The sequence below is a fragment of the Bufo gargarizans genome, chromosome 2 (genome assembly GCF_014858855.1).
Source record: "Bufo gargarizans isolate SCDJY-AF-19 chromosome 2, ASM1485885v1, whole genome shotgun sequence".
In the NCBI taxonomy this organism is placed as follows: domain Eukaryota; kingdom Metazoa; phylum Chordata; class Amphibia; order Anura; family Bufonidae; genus Bufo; species Bufo gargarizans.
The window spans coordinates 620,306,053-620,326,445 of NC_058081.1; the positions used below are offsets into that span (position 1 = coordinate 620,306,053).

A 20,393-nucleotide genomic window follows, 5' to 3' on the forward strand; every position below is an offset into this window, starting at 1 on the left:
GTTCTAGTTCCCCTGTATCCTCACTCAACGCGCAGGCAGATTCTTTTACCTCTTGACTGTGCACAGTCTTGGCACAGGTTCAAACGAACCTAGAAAAGGCCCAGGAAACCCAGTGTAAACATGCCAATAAGAGATGTTCCAAGGGGGTAAATTTTGTACTCGGTGATAAGGTGTGGTTCTCGACTAAGAATCTTGCTTTGAAACAGTGTTCTAGGAAATTCTCTCTGTGTTTCATTGGACCATACAATATTATTGAGGTTGTTAACCCAGTGTCCTTTAGACTTAAGCTACCTTTCGTATACATGATGTGTTTCATAAGTCGTTGCTTAAGAGATATGTGTCACCAGTGGTTCCGGTTAAAAAACCTCCTCCACCTGTGGAGGTTGAAGATCAGGAGGAATTCATCATCTCTAGAATTATTGATGTTAGAAAGGTTAGGAACTCCTTTCAATACCTGGTCCACTGGAAGGGCTATGGACCCGAGGAGAGGTCTTGGGTCCCAGCTACTGAGATCCACGCCCCGAGGCTCATGACGAGCATCCTGGGAGATTTGTACCCAAGGGCTTGGGTCACGGTGGCCCTTCGTAAAAGGGGCGGTACTGTAACAAAGGCACACTCGGTCTGTCATCAGCTGCAGACCTGCTGCTTAGCTTCGGGAGCGAGGATCTGTGTTCGGCCTTGTTCCCAGGGTGGCTTTGCTAGCTGGGGGGCTCCCTGCTCCTAGGTCTGCCTTGAGTGCCGAGCTGATCACTCGGTGCTCGACTTGTCTGTCTGTCGGTCATGTGACGCTGGCCACGTCACATAACCCTCACTCCCCACTATAAATACAGGCAACCTGCTGGCTACAGGTTGCCTGTGATTTTGGTCCCTTAGGCTGTGTATTATTATTTGTTATTACCTTTGGATTTGACCCTTGATCTGTGTGGCGAAACCAACCTCGCCACTGGGTTTTGGAGAGGCATGTTTACCAGCCCCTTGCCTCAGGATTATGGCCCATATTAACTTTAAAGGAGAAGACAGACCAGCCGCACAGCTTAAATCTGTCTTTGGAATTGTATTTTATGTTATGTGAGGGTACCCAGATAGCTAATTTTAGTGTATTTGTGTAGTCTGAGTGCCATTCACCTAATAATATGCACTCAGACTTGAGCTATCTGGGGATGTGTTAAATGTCTGTGTTTACTGTAAGGGTGTGACATTGTATGTTTAAATGGTGATTTCTGTCCTGTTGTCCCCACATGTGTATTGGCGATTTCCCTTTGTCCTAAGGGATAATTGAATTTCTCCTCGGGTGTTGCCAGGGCAGAGAGGAGGAAAACATGATGCATTGTGGGGATGTGTTGTGTCTTTGTATCCTGAATTGCTGCATATCTGTCCTGTGTCACAGTCTCCCTTCTGGTCCTCTAAGGGCGAGTAGCCCTCAATAAAGTGTTCCTGTTTTATCCTTCATCATGTTGAGACTGGTGTTTGGATAACTGATCAAAACTGGGGGATTTCTATACGCTGAAGATTTGCTATACTCCCCTGGCATAACTACTAGCTCTTGTAAGAGCTGTTCCTGCTCTCTGGTTTTAGGAGAGGTTCACCCACTGGAGCCTGGAGTCTTGTCGTAGGTCCAGGGTGGGTAGGAGACGGTGAGACCTCAACCAAGCTTCGGCGGTTCGTGGGGTCTGCAGTGCATACGGTGTCAAGTGGAGTGCTTGGAGTCCTCGGAAAGCACTAGGAGCATCTATCGACTGAGGTACCCGGTCGGGGTGCCAGGAGATCCGTTACATTTGGTGGCAAGCAGTGGGATGGCGTCCTAGTGTGAGGAGAAGTAGCTCGGAGACACCGTTTGTGGAGTATATTGAGGGCAACGCTAGTATCCGTACAGCTCCCCTGGCTACAGCAGGATGGAATTGGCTAGTCTTCAGACAGCGTTCTATGACGAGGAGGAGGAGGCAGCAGCAGACTACAGGGATGCAGACAGAAAGGAAGTCTGATATGATGCCCTGGAAAATGCCCAGCGGCGGCGAGGTGAGAGTCTCCCCAGTTATGAGCAGCGGCTACAGAAGCGTGTGGCAATGCGGATGGGTCTCTTGGGAGAGCAGCCCCTGGATGACTGGGTAACAGAGCTCCAGAACCTGGTATGTAAGGAGCTTTGGCTAGAGGACGCTTACCAGGCCCTAAGGTGGCATGTCATTCAACATTCCCCCTGGATGGCTGAGCACGACAGACCCCGGTCGGGGTGCCAGGAGATCCGTTACAATCTGCTTCCTGACACCTCTTCTGCCAGCTCCCTTAACCTTGACGCTACCTCTCGGATTATGACCTCGGCTTGCTTTTGGATTTTGTCTTTGCCTCTTCTCTTGTACTGACGTGACCTCCCGGATTTTGACCTCGGCCCGCTCTCGGATCTGTCTCTGTCTCCTCCCTCGTACTGACATGACCTCCTGGACTGACCCCAGCTAGTTGACCCGCCTCACCCTTCTGTTTTTGGTGGTACCTTTCTTGTTCCACCTCTCTGTCCGCTTGAGTGCTACCTCTCATTGGCTGTCCGCTTCCCTGCTGTCTCTATCTCTCTGCTTGCACTTACTCAGGTCAGGGACTATCGCCCAGTTGCTCCCCCTCATCTAGGGCGGGTGGTGCAAGTAGGCAGCTAAGGGGGTGCACCTCCACTCTATCTTTATACCTGTGACGCTACCTCGAGACAGTATCTCAATTTCCTAATCCTCTTCCTCCTCTTCTGCCCATCCACGCTGAACAGATGGAATAAACCTGCTATGGGTACTACCCTCTGTAGAGGAGGCCACCATCTCCTGCACCACCTCCTCCTCATCATCATCATCATCCATTTTGCTCTGAGAAGACAAAATGAGGGTGGTCTGGCTATTATCCTGTATACTGGCTTCCCCCATTTCCCCCACATGCAAAGCATCCACCTTCATTGTGAGCAGCTAGCGTTTCAGTAGAAACAGAAGTGGGATGGTTAATAATAATAATAATAGCGGCATAGCCACTCACCATCTGTGTTGATTCCTTAAAGTTGCGTAAAACCTCACAGAGGCCAGACACCCATGCCCACTCGTCGCTTGTGAAGAGTGGAAGCTAACTGGAAAGGCGATGACCATGTTGCAGCTAGCATCCCACTACTGCCCTCTGCTGCTCACAAAGCCTGACCAACATGTGCAACGTGGAGTTCCAGCACATGCTCACATAGCATAACAGTCGGTGAGCTGGCATTTGCCAGCGTTGCCAAACAGGCAGCAGCTGTAGATGACTTTCAGAAATGGGGACGCACATGGCACACCTTCACCAGTAGCTCAGGTAAATTGGGGTAGGTTTTGAGAAACCGCTAAACCACTAAGTTGAACGTGTGGGCTAGGCATGTTATGTGTGTGAGCTTGCCGAGCTCCAAAGCTGCCACCAAGTTAAGGCCATTATCAGACACAACCATGTCTGGTTGTAGGTTGAGTGGCAAGAGCCACAGCTCAGTCTGGTCCCTTTCACCCTGCCACAGCACTGCGCGGTGTGCTGTTTGTCACATAAGCAGATCAGTTTAAGCACAGCCTGTTGCCGCTTCCCCACTGCAGTGCTACACTGATTCCAGCTCCTGACTGATGGCTGACTGTTGCTGCAAGATGATAATTCAGAGGTGGAAGTGGAGGAGGAGAAAAGGGGTGAAAGCTACTAATGTAGGTGGTGGCGGAAATCCTGATGGAAGTAGGGCCCGCAAATCTTGGCATTGGTAGCACCTGTGCCATCCCAGGGTACGACTCGCTCCCAGCCTCCACAACATTCACCCAGTGTGCTGTCAGAGAAATGTAGCGTCCCTGGCCACAAGCACTTGTCCATGTGTCAGTCGTTAAGTGGACCTTCCCAATAACTGCGTTGGTCATGGCAGAGGTGATGTTACGGGACACATGCTGGTGTAAGGCGGGCACGGCACACCAAGCAAAATAGTGGCAGCTGGGGACTGAGTAACGAGGCTGCGGAAAGCCTCTGTGTCCACAAGCCTAAATGGCAACATTTCCAGGGCCAGCAATTTGGAAAGGTGCGCATTTAGTGCTATGGCCTGTGGGTGGGTGGCTGGGTATTTGCGCTTTCGTTCTAAGGCCTGGGGTATGGATATCTGTATGCTGCGCTGGGACACAGAAGTGGATGTGCTAGCTGATAGTGTTTGCGAAGATCCAGGTGCAGGGCGGGAGGCATCAGGGCCTGCGTTTTGGACAGGAGATTGGTCAGCACGTAACACGGGGTAAGAGGAGGCAGTGGTTTGACACGCAGACACTGATTGTGGACCCAGGCGTTCGGCCCACCTATTACGGTTATTTTATGCCATGTGGCTGATCATGCTGATGGTGGTGAGGTTGCTAGTGTTTATGCCCCTGCTCATTTTGGTACAGCACAGGTTGCAAATGACAATTCTTTTATCATCCACACTTTCTTCAAAAATGTGCCAGACTGCGGAACACCTACCCCTTGGCTCTGGCAGCAGGCACAGTTTAACTGCCACAGGGCCACGGCCACTTTCTCGTCCCTTACTGCTCGCCTTCCGCATATTAAATGGTATATATGCTTGAAAGTATGTCACACGTATAGTAGCGCAGGTTTTGTAAGTGTATGCGCAAATAAATTAGACTGAATGTCACTGATATTTAGGATGAGCAAACACTATACAGGAGATGTAGCACAGGTAATGTGCGCGATAATGTCACTGCATTGTATTTACTAAAAAATAAAGTGAAAAAGAAGTTAAAAAAAGAAAGTTTTCCCCAAAAATCTAAAGTTTCAAGTAAAAAATTTAATAAAAAATCCTTTTCCCAAAATAAATAAAAAAAAGAAGAGAAGACATATTAGGCATTGCCATATCTGTATAGCCTGGCTGTATAATAATATCACATGACCTAACACCTCAGATGAACACCGTCAAAAAAATCTAAAAACATTTTTTGGTCACTTTACATCACTAAAAGTGCAACACCAAGTGATCAAAAATGCATATGCCCCCCCAAAATAGTACCAATCTAACCATCACCTTATCCCACAAAAAATGAGCCCCTACCTTAGACAATCGCCTAAAAAATAAAAAAAATCTATGGCTCTCAGACTATGGATACACTAAAACATGATTGTTTTTGTGTCAAATGTAAAAAAAAATTGGTATCGATGCATCAACCTGCTCTATAAAAATATCACATGACCTAACACCTCAGATGAAAACCGTAAAAAATAAAAATAATAAATACGGTGTCAAGAAAGCCAATTTTTTGGGTCACTTTCCATCACAAAAAGTGTAATAGCAAGCAATCAAAGAGTCATACGCACCCCAAAATCATACCAATAAAACTGTCATCTCAACCCGCAAAAAATGAGACCCTACCTTTTTGTTTTAAAAATTATGTTATTGTGTAAAACTTAAATAAACTTAAAAAAGTATACATATTCGGTATCCGCGTCCATAAAAACCTGCTGTATAAAAATATCATATGACCTAACCCCTCAGGTGAACACCCAAAAAATATATAAATAAGCCATTTTTTGTTCACCTTACATCACAAAAAGTGTAATACCAATACCATCAAAAAGTTATATGCACCCTGAAATAGTAACAATCAAACCATCATCTCATACCAAAAAAAAAGTTGCCCAAAAAAAAAATATATGACTTTTAGAATATGGAGACACTAAAAAAATAATAAAAAAAATTCTTTGGTATTGCCGCGTCCCTAACAGCCTGCTCTATAAAAATACCACATGATCTAACCTATCAGATGAACATTGTAAATAACAAAAAATAAAAATGGTGTCAAAACAGCTATTTTTTGTTACCTTGCCTAACAAAAAGTGTAATATAGAGCAATCAAAAATCATATGTACCCTAAAATAGTACCAACAAAACTACAACCTTATCCCGTAGCTTCCAAAATGGGGTCATTTTTTTGGGGAGTTTCTACTCTAGGGGTGCATCAGGGGGTCTTCAAATGTGACATGGCAATTCTCCTAGTAAAATCTGCCTTTCAAATACTATATTGCATTCCTTTCCTTCAGCGCCCTGCTGTGTGCCCGTACAGCAGTTTACAACCACGTATGGGGTGTTTCTGTAAACTACAGAATCAGAGTAATAAATATTGAGTTTTGATTGGCTGTTAACCCTAGCTTTGTTACTGAAAAAAATGGATTAAAATGGAAAATCTGGCAAAAAAGTGAAATTCTGAAATTTCATCTACATTTTCCTTTAATTCTAGTGGAATACCTAAAGGGTTAACAAAGTTTACAAGACCAGACAACAGAAAGTAAAGTTCAGAAGAAAGGAAAAGTTTACCAGACCAGACTACATAAAGTAAAGTTCAGCAGAAAGGAAAAGTTTATATTTAATCTGACAGCACAGCAGAGCTAAATAGGTTCAGATGTAGCAGAGCCCAATTTTTTTGCCTGCCAAAACTTATGCCAGAGCTTGCTGGTGACCAAGATAAAGTTGGGCAATTGTTTCTCTGATGCAAGTATATTCAATTAAAGCTGTCATCACCTATATACAAAGTCCAGACTCAATCATTTCTACAAATCCCTCAAGTATTCCCCCTGTTTTTACTGCTTCAGGTGACAACGCCTGGGGTTTCAGGATATCCAAGTAGTAGCACCGTGACAAGTGCACAGCCTCACTCGAAGGAACATTATAGGCAACCCTTACACCACTCTGGCATTCTTACACCTGGGTACCACTAACACCATCTACTTAGGGGGACTCTGTCCCTCGTTGCTGAAATGCAACTGGTGTGACAAAACTCATGAAACTCAAAGAACATGAAGTAGACATATAGGAAATGTAAAGTAATAACTATTTTATGATGTATCACTATCTGTTTTAAAAGCAGAGACAATTAAATTTAGAAAATTGCTAATTTTTCCAAATTTGAAGTACATTTTGTATTTTTTTAGAAATAAAATGAAATATTTTGACTCAAATTTACCACTGTCATGCAGTAAAATAGGTGATGAGAAAACAATCTCAGAATGGCTTGTTATTTTAAAGTTATCACCACATAAAGTGACACGTCATATTTGGAAAAAATGGCCTGGTCCTTAAGGTGAAAAATGGTAGGTTCCTTATAGGGTTAATCACTTTGCACATTGTCTATTAGGTCAGTCACATGACTTTCTAGCCCCGGACCCTGCATAACACATATCACTCAGATAGGATACCCAGAGGTTGGGGCTATGCTGGGAGGTGTAATTCGAATGTACCAATTTATTTTAGAACATTTTTAAATTTTTATATTGTTTGAAAACTTCCATCAACTGGACTGAGCCATTGGCTGCCGATACTTGTGATGTCATCACCTTCTAGAATTGTAGCTGACCAGCTAAGACATGTTCACTGACTGAAGGAACACTATAAATTTAACCAATCTTTAATGAGGTAATATTAAAAACCAAACACAAGGAAAAACCCTATCTAAAATGAAACTCTCACGGTTGATCCCAAACTGCCCGCAGCACTCAATGACCAACATTAACAGGGGCACAACATTCCACTATAGCATTTTTAGACCAATTGGTGCGGTCAAGGTGGTGCGGACATGGATCACCCTGAAAAAAATGGGCTTTGTATATAAGGAGCTAGATGACCATGGAACGCCCACTAATATTGGTGAAGGTACTAGTAGTGATAAACACTATCACTGGTCCCAACTCTCTAGGTGCTCTGCTCACCAAGGAGCTTGATGACATGGAACACCCACCAATAATAGTGAAAGTAATCCCAGTGCCTGACACTGTCCCTAGTCCCAACTCAACACCTGCTCCAGGTCAAGCCACACCTAACTCAAGTTGATAAACATCTGCCTATATCTGCCAGCATGCCTGGCGCGTGTCCACTGAAGTGTTTTTTGGCACGTACCTGCAATTGCTGTGATATGCGCACAAATCAACTTGGAGAAACTAGCTGTTTGTATTTAAATTGCCCCCCTGGCTTCTCTGCTCAACGCGTTTCGCCAACTTAGGCTCATCAGGAGCAATACATAACTGGGGTATGGACAAACGACATATAAGCCGCCAACCTCATGTCCAGAGATTGTGGCAAACAGCACTAGAGTGGCCGTACGTGGCCGCCCGGACGCACAAGCCAGAAGATCGAGCCCCTGGACCGACCAATAGCAAAGGCAGAGGTGTGGTCAAGCCACAGTTAAGCCCCGCCTCTCCCTCCGGCCCACCTACCAGAGCGATCGACATAGGAATGTCAAAACATTCAATAGTAATCACAGGGACCAATCGGCGGTGTTCAATCCATAAAAGCAGTGCCGTAACAATGGGGTAAGAGGCTAAAATTGAAATACATACCGTCTCTAATCATAACGAGATGACAAGAAATGATGTGTAACATAAAGTAATAGCATAATGATACACAACAATGACCAATTCAAGCACAGTATCGTCACATTGATATGAAAAAAATACACAGACGCCAATATTAAATATGTCAACTAATGTCACTCACATAACAGAGCATTAGTCTGTCTGTGAACCCAGAGCTCCACCACAGGAGGCCATATTAAATGACAAGCATAACACCCCGTGCATGATAAGTGGGGGAAGGTCAATAATAAGGTCAACAACCATATAGGAGCGTCCATCAGATAAAACACATAAAGAAATTATAGTCATTGAGACCCTGTGGTTAAACAATGCGCATTCTAAATATCCACTGTGCTTCTTTCTGCAGTAGTCTTTTTATCAAAGTCCCCTCCTCTTGGGGACCTTCTGACCACTTCCACACCTTGAAATTTGACCGCATCTACATTCTTATCATGTTGGGTAGAAACATGCCTCGCAATTGGGGTATCCACACCTTTACGGATATCATTCAGGTGCTCCCCAATCCTCCTGCAAAATTAAGCCAGTCGTTCCCACACATTGTTTGCCACAGTCACATGTGGCCAAGTACACAACCCCTGTCGACCGGCAATTAACGAAAGATCTAATGGTGAAGGTTTTGCGTGTGACAGTGCAGGTGAATTCACTACCAAGTTGGATGGCTTTGCATGCCACACATCCCCCACACCGAAACGTGCACTTGAGGTTGTTACTTAACCACGTACCGACTCCAGACTTTCAGGGTTTGCAGAGTGGGGTCATAACTTCCAGGAGAGACCCCAACCAAGCCCGGGCCTCCTTGCCTCCGGGAACGGCAACGGGTCAAAGTTTGCTGCCCTGCAGTTTGTGTGTTGGGCTCAATCAGCAACCCCCACCTGGCAAGTCTGCTAAGCAAATATCTGTAAAGAATAAATCAAGGCAACTGGACGTACTGTAGATTTCTTGAAAACGTTTCACTCGTTCTTCCAACGAGCTTTCTCAATTCTGAGTGATTGTACAAAAAAATCTGGGAATAAATATGTAACTGAATCCACATCTGGTAATTAGACCCAGCATTGGGTCAAAGGTGTTGATTCCATTATCCTAATTGGAGTCAGTAGGTGATAAAGACTTCCCAGAAAAAGGTGTCAAGACAGCATTATACGTGGCAGACAATATACGTGGTATAATGCAGTCTTGACACCTTTTTCTGGGAAGTCTTTATCACCTACTGACTCCAATTAGGATAATGGAATCAACACCTTTGACCCAATGCTGGGTCTAATTACCAGATGTGGATTCAGTTACATATTTATTCCCAGAATTTTTTGTACAATCACTCAGAATTGAGAAAGCTCGTTGGAAGAACGAGTGAAACGTTTTCAAGAAATCTACAGTACGTCCAGTTGCCTTGATTTATTCTTTACAGATATATACCATGACCTGGATAAATAAGAACCTTCACAGACATCTGCTAAGCAAAGTTTCACACCTTCCTCAGCAAGGCTTATTGTTCTAGGTAACTGACAAATATTCCACAGGCCATTGGAAAGGAAAAGCCTTGAGCCTCATACAAAAGGGGTGCACAAATAGTAGATCTCCAGCTGTTGCAACACCATAATTCCCAGCATCCTCTGCTAGAGTAAGCATATAAGGTCAGTCTTAGGATTTTTGCAATCTTGTTTGCAAAGGATTCTGGGACTTGTAGTTTTGCAACAGATGGAGATCTACTTTTGGGCAACCCTGTCATACAGGAACACATGTGGACACCATAGAAACATCCAGTGTTAAACATTCAATTCACTTGTATGGATTCCCACCTGTGCTGCATCACAGGTTATTATGGGTTAAACTCGCCCTTCACCTACACTTCACCCTACCCTCTGGCATGTGTTTTGGAGACTTCCAGAAACAGCACTGTATCAGCTATGACTTCCAAAGTCATATAGTAACACATAGAAACACCATAGAAGCATCCAGGGTTAAACCTTCCATTGACATGAATTGAACCCCACCTGTGCTGCATCAGAGTCTGAGGGCTAAAATCTACCTTCACTTACACTCAAACATGCAGAGACCATGAGTGTTATAAAATCCACCAATGATATCTCTGCCTCAAAATCTGGAAACTAAGGGAAATTTAATAAAAATGGGGTTCCCCTGCACCCCATATCTTAGGAAGACCGCAGGGTACTAGCCAAGGTCACCAAAGTCTAAAATGACCCCCTACAGACACTGTGGGTTTAGATCCACATTCATTCCTATGGGTGTTGCACAGGTGCTGCAATCACAGTAAGTCCTGCAGGGTCTTCTTACCCTGCTTTTCTGCCAAGCCCGTTCCCTTGACTGTGGTTTCGCTAAATAGTAGGTAGGGACAGTGGGAATCTCGTTCATCCATTCATGCGCGTCACTAATTAGATGATGAGGCATTTGGCTACCTTAAGAGAGTCATAGTTACTGATGCCGTTTACCCGTGCTTCATTGAATTTCTTCACTTTGACATTCAGAGCACTGGGCAGAAATCACATCGCGTCAACACCAGCCTCAGGCCTTTGCACCCCCCTGCGAGGCCCGTGGCGGAGGGAAGGGGGGACCGGGGAGAAAGTTCAGCGCCCTTGCCCGCCCGCGCCTGCGCCTGAGGTGTCCGCCACAGCGGGGGGGCAATCCACGGGAAGGGCCCGAAGCATGTCCAGAGTCGCCGCTGCTGACCCACCTGCCCCCCGGCCGGAACCCCTGGCCTGGGCCGCCCCCCACATGGGAACCACGCTGGTCGCCGCGCCGCCCGCACTGGACCCCCACCTCGCGGCGGGACCCAGTGTGGGGGGGGGGGTTGGCGCAGTAAGGAGGGGGGAGGCCGGTTGAGGGCCCGGTGGATGGGGGAGTGGGGGCGGCGCCTCATCCAGCCGTGGCGCGTGCCTAGCCCCGCTTTGCACACCAGCCTGACCGAACCAGCCCTTAGAGCCAATCCTTATCCCGAAGTTACGGATCTGACTTGCCGACTTCCCTTACCTACATTTTTCTAACATGCCAGAGGCTGTTCACCTTGGAGACCTGCTGTGGATATGGGTATGGCCCGGCGCGAGATCACCATCTCCCCCAGATTTTCAAGGGCCAGCAAGAGCTGACCAGACGCCGCCGGAGCCACGAAGCTTTACAAGGCGCGGGCCCCTTTCTCAGGGCGAACCCATTCCAGGACGCCCTGCCCTTCACAGAGAAAAGAGAACTCTTCCCGTGGCTCCCGCTGGCTTCTCCAGGATCGGTCGCATTGCCGCACTGGACAGCCCTCCCGCCGCCTCCCCCACCCTGCAAGGGGGAGGGAGGGGAGAAGAAGGGGCACCCGTCTCCGCGATCCGGGTTCAGGGATCTGAACCAGACTGCCTTTCGATTGGCCGAGGGTGACGGAGGCCATCGCTCATACCTTCCGAACGGCGCTCACCCATCTCTTAGGACCAACTGACCCATGTTCAGCTGCTGTTCACATGTAACTCTTCTCCACTTCGGCCTTCAAAGTTCTCATTTGAATATTTGATACTACCACCCAGATCTGCCGCACTGCGGCGGCCCTCCTACTCGTCGCTGCTTAGCCCCCCGCGGGCGTGCGTTGGTGGCCAGCGAAGGCTGGGTTTGGGCTTGACGCTCCAGCACCATCCATTTTCAGGGCTAGTTGATTCGGCAGGCGATTTGTTACACACTTCTTAGCAGATTCCGACTTCCATGGCCACCATCCTGATGTCTATATCAACCAACACCTTTTCTGGGGTCTGATGAGCGTCGGCATCGAGCGCCTTAACCCAGCGTTCGGTTCATCCTGCAGCGCCAGTTCTGCTTACCAAAAGTGGCCCACTGGGCGCTCGCATTCCACGCCCGTTTAAGGTTTGAGAATAGGTTTAGATCGTTTCGGCCCCAAGACCTCTAATCATTCGCTTTACCGCATAAAACTGCTTCGAGAAGGGTTGGTACGAGTGAGGGCCAGCTATCCTGAGGGAAACTTCGGAGGGAACAGCTACTAGATGGTTCAATTAGTCTTTCGCCCCTATACCCTGGTTGGATGACCAATTTGCATGTCAGGACCGCTCTGGACCTCCACCAGTTTCCTCTGGCTTCGCCCTGCCCAGGCATAGTTCACCATCTTTTGGGTCCTATTGTGCGTGCTCATGCTTCACCTCCCTGATGGTGCGGACGAGACGGGCCAATGGTGGACCCTTCCGCCACGACGGTGCGGTCAGGGCGCACTGAGGACAGTCCGCCCCAATTAGACAGCTTCATCGGGAGCGCCCCCCGAAAAGGGACCCCGCACGGGGGGGAGCGGAGCGTTTCTGGAGGAGGGCACGGAGGCGAACGTCTCCCTTGGCCCTGGCGACGGCGACCGCTCTTGCTGTGAGGGGGCTGTAATGCTGGGCGGAAGGGAAATAACGCTGAGTACCGCAGAGGAAATGAGGCCCTGTAGGGGCCAGAGCCGTCCGGGTCGCATCCCCCACGCTCGCAGGCCGGCGGGCCCCCTGCCGGACGGGCGAGTCCACAAGGACCTGGGTCAGCCGACCTCCTGAATCCCGCCAGGTTGAATCCTCCGAGCGGACCGCATAGACCCCACCCGTTTACCTCTTAACGGTTTCACGCCCTCTTGAACTCTATGTTCAAAGTTCTTTTCAACTTTCCCTTACGGTACTTGTCCGCTATTTGTCCTGTCGCGCCGGGGGCCGCTACCGGCCTAACATCGTCCGCGGCCTGGGCCTCAATCAGAAGGACTTGGGACCCTGCGAGCGACGCCAGGGTAGGTCCGGTCTCCCGTACGCCACATTTCCCGAGGACGGGGATTCAGCACTGGGCTTTTCCCTCTTCACTCACCGTTACTGAGGGAATCCTGGTTAGTTTCTTTTCTCCGCTTAGCAATATGATTAAATACAGCGGGTCGCCACATCTGATCTTAGGTCTGAGCCGGAAAAAGAGGCAGCGATATGAGGGTGGGTGAGTGTGCCTTCCGGCAGCCTGACCCCTGCGCGAGGCAGCCCTGTGTCGCCACAGACAGCCTGGGGGGCATCGGACATGACCAGGGTGTGGCTCACGAGGTCTGGCCTTAGGGGGAACAAAGGGGCAGGCGGGAAGCACGCGGAGTAGAGGGGGAACCCTCCCGGACCCAGTCGGAAAACCCACCACTGCAACCGACCCCAGCCAAGCCGCCGCCACCTCTAGGAAGGGGGGGCGGTGCAGCGATCGACGGAGAAGCAACCCTCAGACAGGCGTAGGGGCCGCAAGGTGCGTTCGAAGTGTCGATGATTAATGTGTCCTGCAATTCACACAAATTATCCCAGCTAGCTGCATTCTTCATTGACGCGCAAGCCGAGTGATCCATCGTTAAGTGTCGCTAATGACTTTTTCGTTATACCTTTTCTGCTGAGGGAGCATGAGACCGCCGTGCCGCGAGTAGGGACGTCGAAAAGGTAGACTCTCCATGCCGCTGCAGGGGGTGCCCCTTCATTTGCCAGAAGGCACTCCGGCGCCGCCGGCTTTGACTGCTCGGGTATGGCCAGGGGCTAAGGACTACTGGGCAGAGGGTGAGAGAATGGCACCATGTGGAAGGCAGCGGCAGCGTTGACCCGGCTGGACCTGGTCGGGAGAGGGACATGGAGGGTTGTCTGGGGACCTGCTCGGAGCCCCCCTGCAGGCCCGGCCATCCCCAACTCCACAGCACCTCCCCACTGGCCGACGTACCAAGCTTCCTAACATGAACGCCTCCAACTCTTCTGCCACCGCGCCCAACCCCGCGGCGGTGTGGATGCGGGGGGGCACGGGCGAAGGGGGGGACCTTCTTCTTCTTAACCATCCCATCCGCCTTCCCGCCACCAGTTAAACCCCTTCGGATCACGGGTTTCTCTCGGGTGTGCCCTGGTTCCACGCCTCCGGCGGAAAGGGGACCCCGCTGCTTCGGATCAGTCGGCCTGCCTTTAATGATCCTTCCGCAGGTTCACCTACAGAAACCTTGTTACGACTTTTACCTCCTCTAGATGATCACGTTTGACAGTCTTCTCGGCGCTCCGAGAGGACCTCACTAACCCATCCAATCGGTACCAGCGACGGGCGGTGTGTACAAAGGGCAGAGACCTAATCTGATCATCTTCGAACCTCCGACTTTCGTTCTTGATTAATGAAAACATTCTTGGCAAATGCTTTTGCTTTGGTTTGTCTTGCGCCGGTTCCAAGAATTTCACCTTTAGTGGCGCAATACGGATGCCCACGGCCATCCCTCTTAACCTCTTCAGGACACATGAAGTACCTGTACGTCATGTATAGTCCCGATCGCCACTGCCGGGCGGGCGGTGATCAGAACCCTGTGCCTGCTCAAATCATTGAGCAGGCACCTTGTGTAGATGCGCCGCGGGGTCCTGTCCTGTGACCCCCCCCCATGTAGGCAATCGCAGCAAACCGCAGGTCAATTCAGACCTGCGGTTTGCTGCCTTTCCTGGTTATTCGGGTCTCAGAGGACGCGATAACCCGGAACAGGATGGTGATCAGTGGTGTGATTTTACCCCACCAATCACCATCCTGTGATCCTGAGAGGTGATGTGACATCACCTCTCTGGATCGCCTCTGATTGTTAGGTGGGCGGGCGGGCGGAAGATTCAAACCTTGTCAGTGCTCCTCTCCTCCTCCTTTTGTGCCCGGAGCGCTGAGAGAGGAGCGCTGCAGTGTACGTGTCGAATCTGAGCCAGCATCACCCCACCTGTGCCCCAGCACCCATCCTTGCGCCTCTGGACCTGATCTGTGCCCCAGCACCCCCCATATGATCAGCCAGGTAATTAGGGAAAGAATAGGGAAAGGTTGGGCTAGGCAGGGATATAAAAGGGAAAGTTTTTGTGCGTACTCTGACTGTGGCCGGCACTTAGCGTCCGGCCACTGTTAGCGCATAGCACACCCCATCGCTGATCAACTTCGGATGGTTGATCAGTCTTTTCTTTTTTTCTGTTAGTATTTGGGATAAGTCCGTGAACACCCGTGCCCCCACACACACACCAAATAAAGATTTACACGCACATACACACGCAGACACACACTCCCCTATGCCCCTCCGGATGTTCTCGGCCGAGGAGGCATACGCCCAGCTTGCCTCCGAGTCCGAGAGTCCCAGTGAGGACGAGGATGACCCCACTTTCCTGTTGTCATCCGCTTCCTTCTCGTCATCTAGCGATGATGATGAGCCCCCAAGACAGTGGAGACACCGCCAGGCGGAGCAAGGGGACCGCAATATTAGGGACCCTGTGGCCCACACTAGTACGAGCAGCTCTGGGGCTCGTACTAGTTTTCCGGCCCACCAGTTAAATCCACCAGAGCCCCTGCCAGTGAACTTGTCTGGTATACCCCAGTGCGATTTGAGCCCGTGATTTCTGATTTTGTAGGCCAACCAGGAATCCAGATTTTCACAGTAAGCTTCACTGAATATTACTTTTTTGGTCATTTTTTCAGCGACCAACTGGTAAATCTAATGGTGGAGCAGGCAAACCTGTACGTCCAACAGTTCGTTGCTCAACACCCGGGCTCCTTTTTGGTTAGGCTCGGTGGCTGGACGCCAGTCAGTGCAGCCGAGATGAGGACATTTTGGGGCCTCCTGCTGCTTATGAGCCTAGTCAAGAAACCTAGAGTCAGGCATTACTGGAGTGGGGACGTCCTCTACCAGACCCCACTTTACAGTACGGCCATGACACGCTCCCGGTTTGAGGCCATCCAGAAATGCCTGCGTTATTCAGATAATGCAGCATGTCCCCCCCCCAGGTGATCCTGCCTATGACCGCCTGTACAAAATCAGGCCGGTCCTTGATCACTTTGGGGCCAAATTTAAACAGGCCTATGTACCTGGAAGGGAGGTCGCAGTTGATGTGTCTCTCATTGCATTCAAGGGGAGACTCATTTTCCGCCAGTATGTTCCCTCAAAGCGGGCGAGGTATGGCGTGAAGCTGTACAAACTTTGTGAGAGAACCTCAGGGTACAGTTACAAGTTTTGTGTGTACGAGGGGAGAGATTTCCGTATTCAACCCCCAGAATGTCCCCCCACTCTGGGTGTTAGCGGGAAACTTGTTTGGGAACTTATGCACCCACTACTAGATAAGGGTTACCACCTTTACGTGGATAACTTTTATACTAGTATCCCCTTGTTCCAGTCCCTCACTGCCAGATCCACGTCCGCTTGTGGGACCGTGCGGAAAAATCAACGCGGCCTCCCTGCCTACCCCCTCCAGGTACCTATCCCCAGGGATGAGACCCGTGCCCTTACCACTGGAAACCTGTTGCTGGTCAGATATAAGGACAAGAGGGATATCCTTGTACTGTCCACAATTCATGGTAACGGCATCACCCCTGTACCTGTGCGAGGAACCGCGGCAACGGTCCTCAAGCCCGATTGTATTGTCGACTACAATCGGTATATGGGAGGAGTTGATCTCTCTGATCAAGTCCTCAAGCCATATAATGCAATGAGCAAAACTCGGGCATGGTACAAAAAAGTTGCGGCCTACTTGGTGCAGGTTGCCATGTACAACTCTTTTGTGCTGTCCAGGAGCGCTGGCAACACAGGGACATTTCTTCAGTTCTATGAGGCAGTCCTCAATGCCCTGATTTTTTCGGACTGGAGCAGGCCGGAGTACCTCGGGAACTGGAGGCGCCTCGATCGTCCCTGGCCAACACTTTCCAGGTGTGGTTCCCCATACTGGAAAGAAGCGACTGACCCAAAAAAGGTGCAGAGTGTGTCACAGGAGGGGGATACGGAAGGACACCACTACTCAATGTGACACTTGCCCTGATCATCCGGGCCTTTGTATTATTGGTTGCTTCAGGGATAACACACTTCCATGGAGTACTAAATTTATATCCCAATGTAGCCACTGACAAACAGATACAAAAAAAACTATGGTTCTCAGACTTGAGACACCCCAAAATTTTAAAAAAACTAAAATAATAAAAAAGTATACAAATTAGGTATCTCCGCGTCGGTAATAATGTCCTCTAATAAAATACCCCATGACCTAACCCCCCAGATTAACACGGTCCCCCCCCCCAAAAAAAAAAAAAAACGGTGCAAAAAAAGAATCTTTTGGGTCACCTTACATAACAAAAAGTTTAATAGCAAGCGATCAAAAAGTCATATAGCCCCCAAAATAGTGCCAATAAAACAGTCCTCTCATCCCGCAAAAATGAGCCCCTGCATAAGATAATCGGCTAAAAAAATAAAATAAAAAATTATGACTCTTAGACTTTAAAGATACAATTTTTGTTTGTATCAAAAAGGTTAATATAGTCTAAAAGCTAAATAATTGTAAATAAAGTAGACTTATTAGGTATCTTCGCGCCCGTAAGAATCTCCTCTATAAAAATACCCCATGACCTAACCCCCCAGATTAACACGGTCAAAAAAAAATGGTGCCAAAACAGCTATTTTTGGCACTTTTCCATTTTTAATCCGTTTTTTTCCGGTAACAAAGAAAGGGTTAATAACTAAACAAAACTTAATATTTATTACCCTGATACTGTAGTTTACAGAAATGCCACATTTGTGGTCGTAAACTGCTGTATCACTAAAAGGCGCAAAAGGAAAACGACCGACATGGTTTCTGGAAGGCCGATTTTGATGGCCTTTTTTATTGACACCATGTTCCTTTAGAAACTCCCTAAAAGTGACCCCATCTAAGAAACTACACCCCTCAAGGTATTTAAAACCAAACTTTATTAACCCTTTAGGTGTTCCTCAACAATTAATGGCAAATGGAGATGAAATTTCAGAATTTCAACTTTTGGTAACCTTACCTCACAAAAATGTAATATAGAGCAACCAAAAATCATATGTACCCTAAAAATAGTCCCAACAAAACCACCACCTTATCCCGTAGTTTCCAAAATGGGGTCACTTTTATGGAGTTTTTACTCCAGGGGTGCATCAGGGGGGTTGAAACAGGACACGGTGTAAATAAACCGGTCCATAAAAATCAGCCCTCCAAAAACCACACGGTGCTCCTTTCCTTCTACACCCCGCCGTGTGACCGTACAGTAGTCAGGGCAATAAAGAAACAGTCTTGTTTGGCTGTTAACCCTTGCTTTGTTAGTGGAAAAAATTGGTTAAAATGGAAAATTTGCCCAAAAATTAAATTCTCAAATTTCATCCCCATTTGCCAATAACTCCTGTGCAACACCTAAAGGGTTAACAAAGTTTTTAAAATCAGGTTTGAATACCTTGAGGGGTGTAGTTTCTTAGATGGGGTCATTTTTATGGAGTTTCTACTCTAGGGGTGCATCAGGGGGTTTTAAATGGGACATGGTGTCAAAAAAACAGTCCAGCAAAATCTGCCTTCCAAAAACCATATGGCGCACCTTTCCCTCTACGCCCTACTGTTTCTCCCGTACAGTAGTTTACGGCCACATATGGGGTGTTTCTGCAAACTACAGAATCGGGGCAATAAATATTGAGTTTTGTTTGGCTGTTAACCCTTGCTTTGTTACTGGAAAAAAAATATTAAAATGGAAGATTTGACAAAAAATCTAAATTCTGAAATTTTATCTCCATCTGCCATTAACTCTTGTGAAACACCTAAAGGGTTAACGATGTTTGGGTGGTTTCTATTATGTAAGCCTTCTGAAACATTTCAAGATTTGCTTCTAAACTTCTAAGCCTTGTAACATCTCCAAAAAAATAAAATATTCCCAAAATGATCCAAACATGAAGTAGATGGGGAATGTAAAGGCATTACTATGTATTAAAGAAGTAGAGAAATTGAAACTTGGACATTTGCAATTATTTACACATTTTTAGTAAATTTTGTATTTTTTTATGAATAAAAATGTTTTTTTTTTTTACTTAATTATTACCAGTGTCATGAAGTACAATATATGACAAAAAACTATCTAAGAATGGCCTGGATAAGTCAAAGCGTTTAAAAGTTATCGCCACTTAAAGTGACACTGGTTCAGATTTGCAAAAAATGGCCTGGTCCTTAAGGTGAAATAAGGCTGTGTCCCAAAGGGGTTAATCATGGCCCCAGGTCCAAAAACCAACAAAATAAAACCGGAGCCCTTTTCCATTATTCCTAGCTGAAGTATTCAGGCGACCCGGCCTGCTTTGAACACTCTAACTTTTCAAAGTAAACGCTTTGGGCCCCCGGGACACTCAGTCAAGAGCATCGGTGAGGCGCCGAGAGGCAGGTGCTGGGACAGGCGGTAGCTCACCTTGCGGCGGACCGCCAGCTCGATCCCAAGATCCAACTATGAGCTTTTTAACTGCAGCAACTTTAATATACGCTATTGGAGCTGGAACTTTTTTTATTTATAAAAATACAAAACATAGCTTTACAATGCAACAATAACCCCTCTGGCCCAGCCTCAATCACTCACATTCATAACTTAATCCTAACTAATAGACCTATAAAATCAACTACAACAAACCCGTAACTGAAAATTACCTGGCCGACCCGGCTGTAAAACCCCTATAAAAAAAGAAGACTAACTCGTCATAATAACAAAATACAACAGAAAAATCACTGCTCCCTAAACCTCTGAACCCCATCATCCATTGCTGGCACAATTCTAGCCCTTCTTCACATGTGTGTATATATTTATGTATTTTTATATCATTATATTTTTGCAAGTATACAATAATGTCTCCCAGTAAGGATAAGGGTCTCTCAGTTTACAGATTAGAGGGATTTTAAAGTACACATATTTATTTATTTGTATTTTTATAATGCAAATTCTATGTTTTTATTTGTGTATCATTTATATTTATTAAAATGTGATGTTAACCTTAAATACCTAGTTTGGCACAGTTTTGCAATATGTCAGTTGCATAATTATGAAAAACGCATCTAAACTGAAGAAATCACAATCATACCGCACTAAAACCGCAATGGAAGGTTAGCACCCAAATGATCCAGAATTCTGAATTTCCGGAGTACTGAGTGCGCTATAAAAGGTGGAGTGGGATGTTGAGCGCTTCAACTACTGAGGAAGGGGTGCAGACACCCTGAAATGCGTCTGATGACAGGAAGAAGCGCCCACTTAACCTGCGGAACCTATACTAAAAAATTGCA

General features: G+C 47.4%; 2 pseudogenes; one reads left to right on the top strand and one right to left on the bottom strand.

Annotated features, from left to right (window-relative positions):
• LOC122926206 overlaps positions 1-20,393 on the top strand; it is a 139,325-nt pseudogene that overhangs the window by 87,809 nt on the left and 31,123 nt on the right.
• LOC122929904 lies at positions 13,555-13,692 on the bottom strand (annotated as a pseudogene).